The following is a 14,223-nucleotide window of genomic DNA, read 5'->3' on the forward strand; positions in this document are numbered from 1 at the left end:
CTCTATCAAATCTTAACATCGTAACCACGTCAATCAGATCACCCTTCAATCTTCTATGCTCAAGGATTACAAGCCAAGTTTATGCCACCTGTACTCATAATTTAACCCTCTCAGGCCTGATATCGGTCTGGTGAATCTGCAGTGCAGGCCCTCCAAGGTCGATATATCCTTCCTGAGATCTGGTGCCCAGAACTGAACGCAGTACTTGAGATGAGACCTGAACAAGGCTCTATACAACTGAAGCATCACTTCCTCCCCTCTTAATACAGCCCCCTTGACATACAGTAGTCCAAGCAGGAATACAATTCAGAGTTCTTTCTCACATTTTGGGGAGAGAGTTTTAGATTTCTGCTACCCGATGTGTGAAAAAGTGTTTCCTGAATGGCCTATCTCTAATTTTAAGATTATAACCCTTGTTCTTGATTCTCCCTCCAAAGGAAATATTCTCTGGATATACCCCTATCAAATCATTTTAACATTTTAACCACATCAATTTGATCACCCTCAATCTCACATTTTATGATCTATCTGAATATCAGTAATTCTTTCTTTTTGTTTTATGATTTATAATCCATCTTCTTTTTCACGTCTTATCCTATTGCTATTCTAAGTGCCAATTTCGGTGGACAAACATGTATCAGATCTATGTCAAATCCTGTTTTGAAATACAACAGAAACTCACACGCACATACAAGATATTTCAAATGTAAATGTATCTAAAGCCAAAATATATAGTGCTAATTAGAACCTAAAATTCCAAACCTTGTTCATAATTTACTGTCTCACCACTCCACCTGATATTAAACAGTTAAATCTGCCAACCCTTCAGCCTCAGGCATGTTACTTTGGAGACAAAATGCCTTAGTGTCCAGCAAAGTTAGCAGCAGATGCATCTCTCCACCAGGGACCAGCAACATGCTGAAGTAAAAAAGATCAGCGTCCTTTGCGGATCAATACCAGAGTCACTTTCAGAAAGTGCAACTAACTTTGCAGGTTGCAGTGGGAGCCAGTGCCAGCAGAACAGATTTCCCTGGGGGATGTTAAACTAACAACCAAAACATGCCAGTAATTGAGAAAATACAAAAATATAAACAGTAACTCCAGGCAAACAAGTCTTTCACAAATTCTTTGGCACAGCTGTTTCCTTCCCAATGCCACAAAAAAGTAATCACACACCGCTCGTAGAATGAGACTCGTGGCTTTTGTAAACTTACCCTAACAAACAAAGAGCTGCAGGAACAGATATTTAACAGTTCATAGCTTTTAATATCCTGTTTACAGTCTTGCTTACATGTCATAGTGCATGAAAACGCAATGGAATTTTTACGTAGAATTAAATTCAAAGATATTATTAAAATAACATTTATTTCTACTGGAGTAGATAGTCCAGTACGTTACTGAATGATGAAATTCAAAGTTTAAGAATATTGGTTACAGCCTTCTCCATACAGAAATAGCACTTATTTCAGCCTGTGATAAGCTGTGCAGTATACCTATAAGAAACACATATGGGATAACGAATTAATTTCAACTTGGCATGATTTATGCTTTAATTAAACTACACATTTTCTTCTGCTGTAACTTTCTCTTTGGCTGTACTTGGGAACTACATACATTGTGTGGCCATGTTTTTAAAAAGTTGCAAACTGTAACCAGGTAACCATTTCAAATTAAACTTTGTATTATAAATAGTCTACATATCAGCTGTCATAATGAAACCCTATTTATTCATCTTATGGAGCCACTGATAAGTGACTGGTATATATAATAGTTGAGATAGTAATGCTGCGTAACACCCTCATATAATAGAGCTCCTGTGAACCATTTGTACAGGAGGCGTGCAGTATTTTGCACGGGAGATGACGGCCTTTTATAGGAAAGTTTCCAGAGAAACAAATACATGAAAGCGAACTCCATCATCACTATTACAGCTTGTCATGCTTTCAAAATAGAACACCCCTCCTATACTAATGTACTCAACAGAACCTATATATAAATGTTTTGCCTTTAAGATTTTGGACATAGAAAATGTTTGAATATAGCTGCCAGTCTGGCTAATACTGTCTTGAATTGCATTTGTTCTTTAATGACCCAGGAAGTGGCCTGGACTCCCCAAGACTGACTGCACAGTGAATGTTTCTTCTGTGTTTACAAAGTTACCCACTTTGTAAGCCCTCTTACAAAGCGGGTCACTTGGGGCGGACATTGAGCTTTCCCAGGAGGGCCTCTGATGCTCCACTCCAGACCTCACAGTAGAGGATAAATTGCACAGACGTGTGGGGCAGGCAGGCTCCCAGGATGCACCTGCAGTGTGGCGGCTGATTGCCAGCCCCATGGTAATTAGCCGTCTTTCCCCCAACCTTGTAAATGCCAGCAGGGATAGTGTCATGGACGTAACCTTCATGTAACAACACTGCAATACTGTATATACTTGAGAAATGCACACATTGACCACAGGGGGATGAACTTGTGGGAGACACTCCTCACCTGGGTCATCCAGGAAATAAATGGGAGGTCCCACGCAGGATCATCACCTCTTGGTCCTGTGAATAAAGGTGCAGATCACAGAGTGACCTTGTCCATAGAATGTGCCTCGTGTGGATTTGTAGTATTGTGTAAGGACTTTACAGTGGCGACGAGAAACGGGAATCAACGACCCACGAGAATGGCCACCAGTAGCACAGAGGAACGGTACTGTGTTGGTGAGGACTGGGACGATTTCATTGAGAGGCTTCAGCAGAGCTTTGTCACGAAGGACTGGCTGGGAGATGCAGCGGCCGACAAGCGAAGGGCTCATCTACTGACCAGCTGTGGATCTAAGACTTACAGGCTCATGAAAGACCTGTTAGCACCCGAGAAGCCGGCGGACAAAACCTTTGAAGAGCTCAGCAAGTTAATCAGTGAGCACCTCAAACCGGCGAGCAGCATACACATTGCCCGACACAGATTTTACACCCATCGACATCGGGAAGGACAGAGCATACCGGACTTCGTTGCGGACCTCCGGCACTTGGCCAGCCTCTGTAAGTTCACAGACGCCTGCAGGGGAGAGATGCTAAGGGATTTCTTTATTGAGGGCATCGGTCGTGTCGGGATTTTCAGAAAGTTAATCGAGACCAAGGACTTGACCTTGGAAGTGGCGGCGTTTCTGGCTCAGACTTTTATGGCGGGGAGGAGGAAACCAAGATAATATATGCGCGCAACCCTGACTCCAACGTGGTGATGGATCAGGGGGTCAATATCATAAACGCGACTCAGAGCCCAGCATGCAGGCAAGGGCAGTTCGACACACCCCAGGCAGCAATAAACCCCAGAAAAAGGTTTTCAACACAGACAATGGCAGGCTGAATGGACATTTACGCCATCCCAGTGGACAATGCGTTCTGGGATGAGGCCATTGACACCCACTAACAGGGTGCTCAAGAGCAGTCAAAGGGACAATCAGCAAGGAATGCCTGGTAACAGCTCTTTTGTTCACAACAATGGGAATCTCAGTTCATGCTGGAGGTGTGGGGGCAGACATGCTGCCAGGACTTGCAGGTTTCAACAGTTCGCCTGCAGAAATTGTAACCTCACTGGCCATTTAGCCAGAATGTGCAGGAAGCCCGTGACCAGGCTAATTTATGAGGCAGATGGACCAGAAGAGAGGTCTGCGAGGAAGGATGACACGTGGGGCAAATCAATGGACGCTGAAGTTCAGCGGGTTCATGTGGCAAACATTCACAGCTCATATACCAATACGCCACCTATGATGATGAAGGTCCTATTAAACGGCATCCCGGTATGCATGGAGCTGGACACGGGGGCCAGGCAGTCACTCATGAACACTTCGAAAAGCTATGGCCACTCAAAGCCAGCAGACCCAAAACTAGAACGCATTGAGACTCAATTACGGACGTACACCAAAGAAATCATTCCAGTGCTAGGCAGTGCAATGTTGGCTGTCACACACAATGGATCAGTGAATCGGCTGCCGCTCTGGATTGTCCCGGGCAATGGTCCTGCACTGTTGGGGAGGAGCTGGTTAGCTGAGATGAATTGGAAATGGGGGGATGTGCACGCAGTGTCATCTGTGGAGCGAAATACATGCTCACAGGTCCTACAGCAATTTGAGTCGCTATTCCAACCTGGCGTTGGGACGTTCAAAGGTACCAAAGTAATGATTCGCATCACCCTGGACATCAGACCAGTGCACCACAAAGCCAGAGCTGTGCCGTATGTGATGCGGGAGAAAATTGAGAGTGAGTTGGACCGGTTGCTGAGAGAGGGCATCATCTCGCCCGTTGAATTCAGCGACTGGGCGAGCCCCACTGTTCCCGTCCTAAAAGCGGATGGCTCGGTCAGGATTTGTGGCGACTACAAGGCCACTATCAACCGGGTGTCCCTACAAGACCAATACCCGCTTCCGAGAGCGGAGGATCTTTTTGCCACGCTGGCAGGCGGCAAGCTGTTCACCAAGTTGGACCTCACTTCAGCCTACATGACCCAGGAACTGGCCGACGAATCCAAAATCACCACGCACAAGAGACTGCTGTTTACAACAGGTGCCCTTTTGACATTCAATCAGCGGCTGCGATCTTTCAAAGAAACCTGGATAGCCTGCTCAAATTCATTCCTGGAACGATCGTATTGCAGGACGATATCCTCATCACGGGCCGGGATACCGAGGAACACCTCCACAACCTGGAAGAGGTGCTACGCTGACTGGACCGGGTAGGCCTGCGACTCAAGAAACTCAAGTGTGTAATTTTGGCTCCCGAAGTCGAGTTTCTGGGCAGGAGGGTTGCTGCAGACGGGATTCGGCCTACCGAATCCAAAACATAGGCAATTCAATGAGTGCCCAGGCCCTGCAACACATCGGAGTTGCCTTCATTTCTGGGACTCTTGAACTATTTCGGGAACTTTCTGTCGAACTTAAGCACATTGTTGGAGCTGCCACACGTGCTCCTGCGTACGGGTTGCGATTGGTTTTGGGGGGACTGTCAAGAACGGGCTTTCAATCGGGCACGTAACCTACTCTGTTCAAATAAGTTGTTGACCCTGTACAACCTCTAAGAAATTGGCTCTGACATGCGATGCATCGTCCTATGGGGTTGGGTGCGTGTTGCAGCAGTATAATGCTGAGGGTCAACGACAACCTGTGGCTTATGTCTTCAGGTCACTCTCTCAAGCAGAACGGGGATATGGGATTGTTGAGAAGGAAACACTCGCATGTGTCTATGGGGTGAAAAAGATGCACCAGTACCTTTTTGGCAGGAGGTTCGAATGAGAAACGGACCACAAGCCATTAACATCCCTGTTGTCAGACAGCAAGGCTGTCAATGCCAACGCGTCAGCTCGCATACAGCGATGGGCTCTCATGCTGGCTGCGTATGCCTACACCATCCGGCACCAGCTGGGTACTGAAAATTGCACTGACGTGCTCAGCAGGCTTCCACTGGCCACCACTGAGGAGGCAGCAGAGCAAAGCGCTGAGATGGTCATGGCTGTTGATGCCTTTGACAGCGCAGGCTCCCCCATCACAGCCCGCCAGATCAAAATCTGGACAAACAGAGATCCCTTCCTATCTTTGATTAAGAAATGTGTCCTGACTGGGGATTGGGCGCCCGCACACGGAGCATGTCCTGAGGAGGTCAGACCGTTTCACAGGCGGATGGATGAGCTCTCCATCCAAGCCGACTGCCTACTATGGGGCAGCCGGGTAGTCATGCCCCAGAGGGGCAGGGAAGCTTTCATCAGGGAACTCCACAGCGAGCACCCAGGCATCATGCTGATGAAGGCCATTGCCCGGACACACGTTTGGTGGCCGGGAATTGATTCAGACTTGGAACACTGTGTTCGCAGGTGCACGACATGTGCTCAGCTGGGAAATGCCCCCAGGGAGGCCCCGCTCAGTCCGTGGCCCTGGCCCACCAGGCCATGGTCACACATTCACGTAGACTACGCGGGTCCATTCATGGGGAAAATGTTTCTCATTGTGGTTGATGTGTACTCGAAATGGATCGAGTGCATCATTTTGAATTCGTGCACGACATCCACCACTGTGGAGAGTCTACGTGCGGTCTTTGCGACCCACGGTTTGTCGGACATCCTTGTTAGCGTTAATGGCCCATGTCTCACTAGCTACGAATTGCAGGAGTTCATGTCGGGTAATGGCATCAACCATGTCAGGACAGAACCGTTCAAGCCAGCCTCCCAGTGGCCAGGCGGAACGTGCGGTCCAAATCATAAAACAAGGCTTACTCAGGATTCAAAGTCCCTCCCTTCAATGCCGCCTATCGTGCCTCCTGCTGGCCTATAGATCCCGACCGCATTTGCTCACGGGGGTCCCGCCTGCTGCGGAGTTCTTTATGAAACGTACACTCAAAACTCGCCTGTCCCTCATTCATCTTGTCTTGTCCGACATTGTTGAAGGCAAGCGCCAGTCCCAAAATGAGTACCATGACCGTAATTCAAGGGGGAGATATATAGAAATTGGTGACCCCGTATTTGTTCTCAATCACGCTTTGGGGCCCAAATGTCTTGAAGGTACTGTAATAGACAAAGAGGGGAATAGGGTTATCGTGGTAACTTAACAATGGGCAGATATGCCGTAAGCATCTGGACCAAGTTTTAAAAAAAAGGTTCAGCATGGACTCTGAGGAACCTGAGGAAGACCATGAGATGGTATTCACACCACCGCCAGTGAACGAGCAACAAGAACATTCAGCAGCATGCACAGTCCCTGCGGTCAGCCCGGACAGGCCGGAATCACCACAGGGGACAGACACACAGGCCAAGGCTCATCAGCCAGAGCCCCAACTGCGGCGCTCTACGAGGGAGCGCAGACCACCCGAAAGACTTAACCTGTGATCCCAATAAGACGTTGGGGGGGAGGTGATGTCATGTATGTAACCTTCATGTAACAACACTGCAATACTGTATATACTTGAGAAATGCACACCTTGACCACAGGGGGTGAACTTGTGGGAGACACTCCTCACCTAGGTCATCCAGGTATATAAAGGGAGGTCCCACGCTGGGTCATCACTTCTTGGTCCTGTGAATAAATGTGCAGGTCACAGAGTGACCTTGTCCATAGAATGTGCCTCATGTGGATTTGTGGTAATGTGTAAGGACTTTACAGATAGCACTAGCACTGGTAGGCATGATCCAGGCGGTCAAGGGAACGGTAGAATAGCGGTTAAGTTATGAGACTCGTAATCCAGGGGCCTGGAATAATGATCCCGAGACGTGAGTTCAAATCCCACTATGGCAGCTGTGGAATTTATATGCAGTTAATTAAATAAATCTGAAATAAAATCTAGTGTCAGTAAGGATGACCGTGAAACTACCGGTTTGTCGTAAAAGCCCATCTGGTTCACTAATATCCTTGAGGGAAGGAAATCTGCTGCCCTTACCTGGTCTAGCCTATATGTGACTACGGACATCAGCAATGTGGTTGACTTGTTCTCTGAAATGGCCTAGCAAGCCACTCAGTTATAACAAATCGGCACAAGAAACTATAATAAGAATAAAACTGGATGGACTCCTTGGCATCGACCTTCGGACACGACAGTGGCACGCCCAGCCCAGGTGACCCTGCAAAATCCTTTTCACTAACATCAGGGGACTTATGCTAAAATTGGACGAGCTGTCTCATAGACTAGTCAAGCAACAGCCTGACATCGTCAGACTAACAGAATCCTACCTTTTTGCCAATGTCCCTGTCATGTATTCAACAATAATTGTAACCCATGTATAAGCTGACCTAAGTTGTACACCTTGAGAACATTGACCACAAGGGGGTGAGCTTGTGGGAGACACTCCTAACCTGGACTTTCAGGTATAAAAGGGGAAGCTCCACCCACCTTCATCACTTGAGGTCATGGTAATAAAGGTAACTGATCACAGAGTGACCTTTTCTCAAGTATGAGCCTCGTGTGCATTTATACTGTATAGTAAGGACATATCATTGGCGACGAGAAACTGGGATTTAAACCATGCAAGCATGGCCACAAGCAGCACAGAAGAGAGGTACTGTGTTGGTGATCATTGGGACGACTTCATTGAGAGATTACAGCAAAGTTTTGTCACTAAGGAATAGTTAGGACAGGATTCAGCCGACAAACGCAGGGCTCATCTCCTGATGGTTTGTGGATCCAGAACATATTCCCTGATGAAGACCTTCTAGCGCCAGAGAAGCCGGCGGACAAGATGTTCAAAGAGCTCAGTAAGTTGATCGGGGAACACCTTAAACCGGCGAGCAGCATGCACATGGCGAGACACTGGTTTTACACGCACCGGCGGCGAGAAGGGCAAAGCGTTCCAGACTTCTGGCAGACCTCTGGCGACTGGCGAGCCTATGTAAGTTCTCAGATGCAAGCAGAGCGGAGATGCTGCGAGACTTTTTTATTGAGGGCATCGGGAATGCTGGGGTTTTCAGGAAATTGATTGAGACCAAAGACTTGACCTTGGAAGCGGCGGCTCTGATAGCCCAGACATTTATCTCCGGGGAGGAAGAGACCAGAATAATGTGTGACAAAAATCTTGGCTCAAATGCGGCAAACGACCAGGGAGTCAACATTGTTAACGCGGCACAAAGTTCTCTAGGCAGACAAGGGCAATCGGACATGCCCCAGCATGTAGTCGAACCCAAAGGGGGAATTCAACAGAGACAATGGCTAGCTGAACGGCGATTCATGCCATCGCAATGGACAATGTGGCCAGTAATGGAGCCATCAACACCTGCTTAATGACAGTTACAGAGACAGTCAGAGACGATCGACTGGTAATGGACCTTTTGTTTCCAACAACGGCTCATGCTGGAGGTGTGGAGGCAAACAGCCAGCTAGAGCTTGCAGGTATCAGCAATATACCTGCAGAAACTGCAACGTCAGCGGTCACTTGGCGCATATGTGCAGGAAGCCTGCAGCCAGGTTGATGTACAAGGAGGACGGGCCTGATGTAAGCCCTATGAGGCCAAATGAATACTGGGGGAAATCACTGGAAGCTGAAGTTCAGCGAGTTCATGTGGAGCACATATACAGTCCGTATACCAGGACGCCACCGATAATGATGAAAGTGCTCCTCAATGGCATCCCGGTATTAATGGAGCTAGACACGGGGGCCAGCCAGTCCCTTTTGAGTATCAAACAGTTCGAAAGGTTGTGGGTGTCCAAGGCCAGGAGGCCAAAATTATTGTCGATTGACGCACAGTTACGGACATATACAAAGGAGATCATTCCGGTGCTAGGCAGCGCCACGGTAGTCGTGACCCATAAAGATTCGGAGAACAGGTTGCCACTCTGGATTGTCCCGGGGGATGGTCCCACACTACTGGGGAGGAGTTGGCTTGCTGTCATGAACTGGAATTGGGGCGATGTCAATGCAATTTCTTCTGTGGAGCGAGTATCATGCTCACAGGACCTGGACAAATTTGACTCATTATTTCAACCCGGAATCGGCACTTTCATGGGGGCCAAGGTAGTGATTCACATGAACCCGGACGCCAGGCCAGTACACCACAAGGCCAGAGCAGTGCCGTACGTGATACGGGAAAAGATAGAATGCGAATTGGACTGCCTGCTGAGGGAAGGCATCATCTCACCAGTCGAATTCAGTGACTGGGCGAGCCCAATCGTGCCGGTGCTCAAGGCGGATGGGTCGGTCAGGATATATGGCGATTACAAGGCCACCATCAATCGGGTGTCACTCCAAGACCAGTACCCGTTACCGAGAGTGGAGGACCTCTTTGCGATGCTATCTGGTAGCAAACTTTTTTCAAAATTGGAGCTGACCTCAGCCTACATGACCCAGGAGCTCAACATTGACTCTGGACCCTATGATGTCTCATGGCTTCCGGTCAAGCATGGGCAAGGAAACCTCCCTCACAATCTGTAATCTCATGGGCCGGTATTTCCCTCACTCTACCAACCCTGGTTCAATGAGGAGTGTAGAAGAGCATGTCAGGAGCAGCACCAGGCATACGTAAAAATGAGGTACCAACCTGGGGAAGCTGGAACACAGGACTACATGCATGCTAAACTGCGGAAGCAGCATGCTGCAGACAGAGCTAAGTGATCCTACAACCAATGGATCAGATCAAAGCTCTGCAGTCCTGCCACATCCAATTGTCAATGTTGGTGAACCATTAAACAACTAACGGGAGGAGGAGGCTTCAAGAACATCCCCATCGTCAGTGATGGCGGAGTTCAGAATGCGAGTGCAACCATCTTCAGCCAGAAGTGCCGAGGTCTCTGCCATCACAGAAGCCAGTCTTCAGCCAATTCAATTCACTCACGTGATATCAAGAAACGGCTGAGCGCACTGGATACAGCAAAGGCTATGGGCCCCGACAACATCCTGGTTGTTGTGCTGAAGACTTGTGCTCCAGAACTAGTCATGCCTCTAGCCAAGCTGTTCCAGTACAGCTATAACACTGGCATCTACCCAACAATATAGAAAACTGCCCAAGTATGTCCTGTCCACAAAAAGCAGGACAAATCCAATCCGTCCAATTACCACCCCATCAGTCTACTCTCAATCATTAGCAAAGTGATGCAAGGAGTTGTCAACAGTGCTATCAAGCGGCACTCACTCACCAATAACCTGCTCACCGATGTTCAATTTGGGTTCCGCCAAGACCACTCGGCTCCAGACCTTATTACAGTCTTGGTCCAAACATGGACAAAAGAGCTAAATTCCAGAAGTGAGGTGAGAGTGACTGCCATTGACATCAAGGCAGCATTTGACCGAGTGTGGCATCAAGGAGCCCTAGTAAAATTGAAGTCAATGGGAATCATACCTCAGTTCCTCAGGGCAGTGTCCTAGACCCAATGATCTTCTGATGCTTCAACAATGACCTTCCCTCCATCATAAGGTCAGAAGTGCGGATGTTCGCTGATGATTGTACAGTGTTCAGCTTGCGTCTGCGCACACTCAGAGGCCAAACTCCAAGCCATCGTCAACACCTTCACCGAGGCGTACAAAAGCATGGACCTTACACTAAACATCCGTAAGAGAAAGGTCCTCCACCAACCTGACCCCGCCACACAGCACTGCCCCCCCGGTCATCAAAATCCAAGGCGCTGCCTTGGACAACGTGGCCCATTTCCCATACCACGAGAGCCTACTGTCAGCGATGATGAGGTCCAACACTGCCTCTAGCATGCCAGCGCTGCCTTCGGTCACCTGAGGAAGAGTGTTTGAAGACCAGGACCTCAAATCTGGCACCAAGTTTATGGTGTACAGGGCAGTAGTGATACCCGCTCTCCTATATGGCTCAGAGACGTGGACTACATTCAGGAGACTTCTCAAAGCACTGGAGAAGTACCACCAGCGCTGCCTCCGCAAGATCCTGTAAATCCACTGGGAGGATAGACGCACAAACGTCAGTGTTCTTGCTCAGGCCAACATCCCCAGCATTGAAGCACTGACCATGCTCGACCAGTTCTGTTGGGCAGGCCACATTGTTCGCATGCCTGATACGAGACTCCCTAAGCAAGTGCTCTACACGGAGCTTCGACATTGCAAGTGAGCCCCAGGTGGGCAGAGGACAGAGGACACCCTCAAAGCCTCCTTGATAAAGTGCAACATCCCCACCGCTTCCCGGGAATCCCTGGCCCAAGACCGCCCTAATTGGAGGAAGAGCACTTTGGAGGGCACTGAGCATCACAAGTCTTGACACCGAGTGCATGCAGAAACCAAACGCAGACAGCGGAAGCAGTGTGCGGCAAACCAGGCTCCCCATCCACCCTTTCCTTCAACCACTGTCTGCCCCACCTATGTCAGGGACGATAATTCCTGCATTGGACTGTGCAGCCACCTGAGAACTCACTTTTAAAATAGAAGCAAGTCTTCCTCAATTTTGAGGGACTGCCTATGATGATGATGAATGTTCAGTTGTATTCTCAACTCCTCAGATAATGGAGCAGTCCATGCCCACATGCAGCAAGATCTGGATGACATTCAGCCTTGGGCTGATAAGTGGCAAGTATCATTCGCGCCACACAGGTGCCAGGCAATGACTATCTCCAACAAGAGAGCATCTAATCACTACCACATGACATTCAATTGCATTACCATCACCGAATCCCCCACCATCAACATCCTGGTGGTCACCATTGACCAGAAACTTAACTGGACCAGCCACACAAATACTGTGGCTACAACAGCAGGTCAGAGGCTGGGTATTCTGTGGCGAGTGTTTCACCTCCTGATTCTCCATAATCTTTTAACCATCTACAAGGCACAAGTCAGGATTGTGATTGAATACTCTCCACTTGCCTGGATGAATGCAGCTCCAACAACACTCAAGAAGCTCAACACTATTCAGGACAAAACTGCCCACTTGATTGACACCCCAACCACCACCTTAAGGGCCCAAGTTTCCACAAGAAAAAAACTGGCGCTCCTCCGAGCTGGGCGCCCGTTTTCCGCGCCTAAAACGGCGCCTAAAAAAATCCTCGGTATTCTCCACCGACTTACAGGTCCTGTGGCACTCGGCGCAGCCAGCACGAGCTGTGGGGGGGCGGAGCCAGGTCCCGGCGCTGAAAACAGTGCCGGGACCTCTACACATGCGCACTACAGTCGGCACGCAAGTGCAGTAGCTCCAGGCGCCGAACTGTGTGGGAGGGGCCCGAAGCACGCAGCCCCTAGCCCTGGCCCAATGGCCTCACTGGGGCTGCGTGAATGAGGCTCCTCCCACCCGCCCAGACCCGACACTCGCTCCCCCTCTCCCCCCCCCCCGACCAGACCCGACCCGACACCCGCTCCCCCCCCCCCCCCAACCCGACACCCGAGACCCGCTCCCCCCTGCCTCGACCGAGACCCGACACCCGAGACCCGCTCCCCCCCCCCCGCCCCGCCCCGACCCGACACCCGCTCTCCCCCCCCCCCCCCGCCAGCCCCGACCCGACACCCGCTCTCCCCCCCCCCGCCCCGACCCGACACCCGAGACCCGCTCCCCCCCCCCCCCCCCCGCCCCGACCGAGACCCGACACCCGCTCCCCCCCCCCCAACCCGAGACCCGAGACCCGCTCCCCCCCGCCTCGACCGAGACCCGAGACCCGCTCCCCCCCGCCTCGACCGAGACCCGACACCCGAGACCCGCTCCCCCCCCCCCCGCCCCGACCTGACACCCGCTTTCCCCCCCCGCCAGCCCCGACCCGACACCCGCTCTCCCCCCCCGCCCCGACCCGACACCCGAGACCCGCTCCCCCCGCCCCAACCGAGACCCGACACCCGCTCCCCACCCCGACCCGAGGCCCGCTCGACCCGACCCGAGACCCGACCCGACACCCGCTCCCCCCCCCTGCCCCGACCGGAGACCCGCTCCCCCCCGACCCGACACCCGCTCCCCCCCACCCCCGACCCGACACCCGCTCCTGTTCCCCGACCCCCCCCTCCTGTTCCCCGACCCCCCTCCTGTTCCCCGACCCCCCTCCTGTTCCCCGACCCCCCCCTCTTCCCCCCCCTCCTCCCCCCCCCCCTCCCCCCCCTCCCCCCCTCCCCCCCTCCCCCCCTCCCCCCCCCCCCCCTCCCCCCCCCCCCCCTCCCCCCCCTCCCCCCCCTCCCCTCTCTCCCCCCCCTCCCCTCTCTCCCCTCGCTCCCCCCTCCCCTCCCTCTCTCTCCCCCCTCCCCTCCCTCTCTCTCCCTCTCTCTCTCTCTCCCTCTCCCCTTCTCTCTCTCCCTCCCTCTCTCTCTCTCTCCCTCCCTCCCTCTCTCGCTCAGCGGCACGAACAGCTGCAGAATTCTCCCTGGCTGAAGCACTTTCACACAGGTAGGAAGATGATTTATTTAATCTTTTCTTGGCTTATAAATGTTTATTCAGGTTGGATTTATTTGTATAATATTTGTAGAAGTATAAATAAGGATTTATTGTCGAATTTAATGAGTTCCCTTCCCCCCCCCTCCCCCCCACCTCGTTCTGGACGCCTAATTTGTAACCTGCGCCTGATTTTTTAATGTGTAGAACAGGTTTTTTCAGTTCTACAAAAATCTTCACTGGCGCCATTCTACTTTAGTTTGGAGTACATTTTCACTGTGGAAACTTTCAAATCAGGCGTCAGTGGCTGGACACGCCCCCTTTTGAAGAAAAATTCTGTTCTAAACTAGAACTGTTCTACCTGACTAGAACTGCAGAAAAAAAATGTGGAGAATTACGATTTCTAAAATAGTCCGTTCTCCACCAGTTGCTCCTAAAAATCAGGCGCGAATCATGTGGAAACTTGGGCCCTAAGC

The 14,223-nt window shown here is 50.8% G+C and overlaps 1 long non-coding RNA gene across 1 annotated transcript; it reads right to left on the minus strand.

The window, feature by feature from the left end:
- Positions 1-1,290: 1,290 nt before the first annotated feature.
- LOC139277982 (uncharacterized) lies at positions 1,291-12,550 on the minus strand. Its single transcript, XR_011596192.1, has 3 exons — positions 12,469-12,550; positions 6,375-6,531; positions 1,291-1,493 (listed from the first exon to the last, which is right to left on the minus strand). It is a non-coding gene; the product is annotated as an uncharacterized lncRNA (long non-coding RNA).
- Positions 12,551-14,223: the final 1,673 nt, after the last annotated feature.

This window comes from Pristiophorus japonicus, chromosome 13, assembly GCF_044704955.1.
Source record: "Pristiophorus japonicus isolate sPriJap1 chromosome 13, sPriJap1.hap1, whole genome shotgun sequence".
Taxonomy (NCBI): Eukaryota; Metazoa; Chordata; class Chondrichthyes; family Pristiophoridae; genus Pristiophorus; species Pristiophorus japonicus.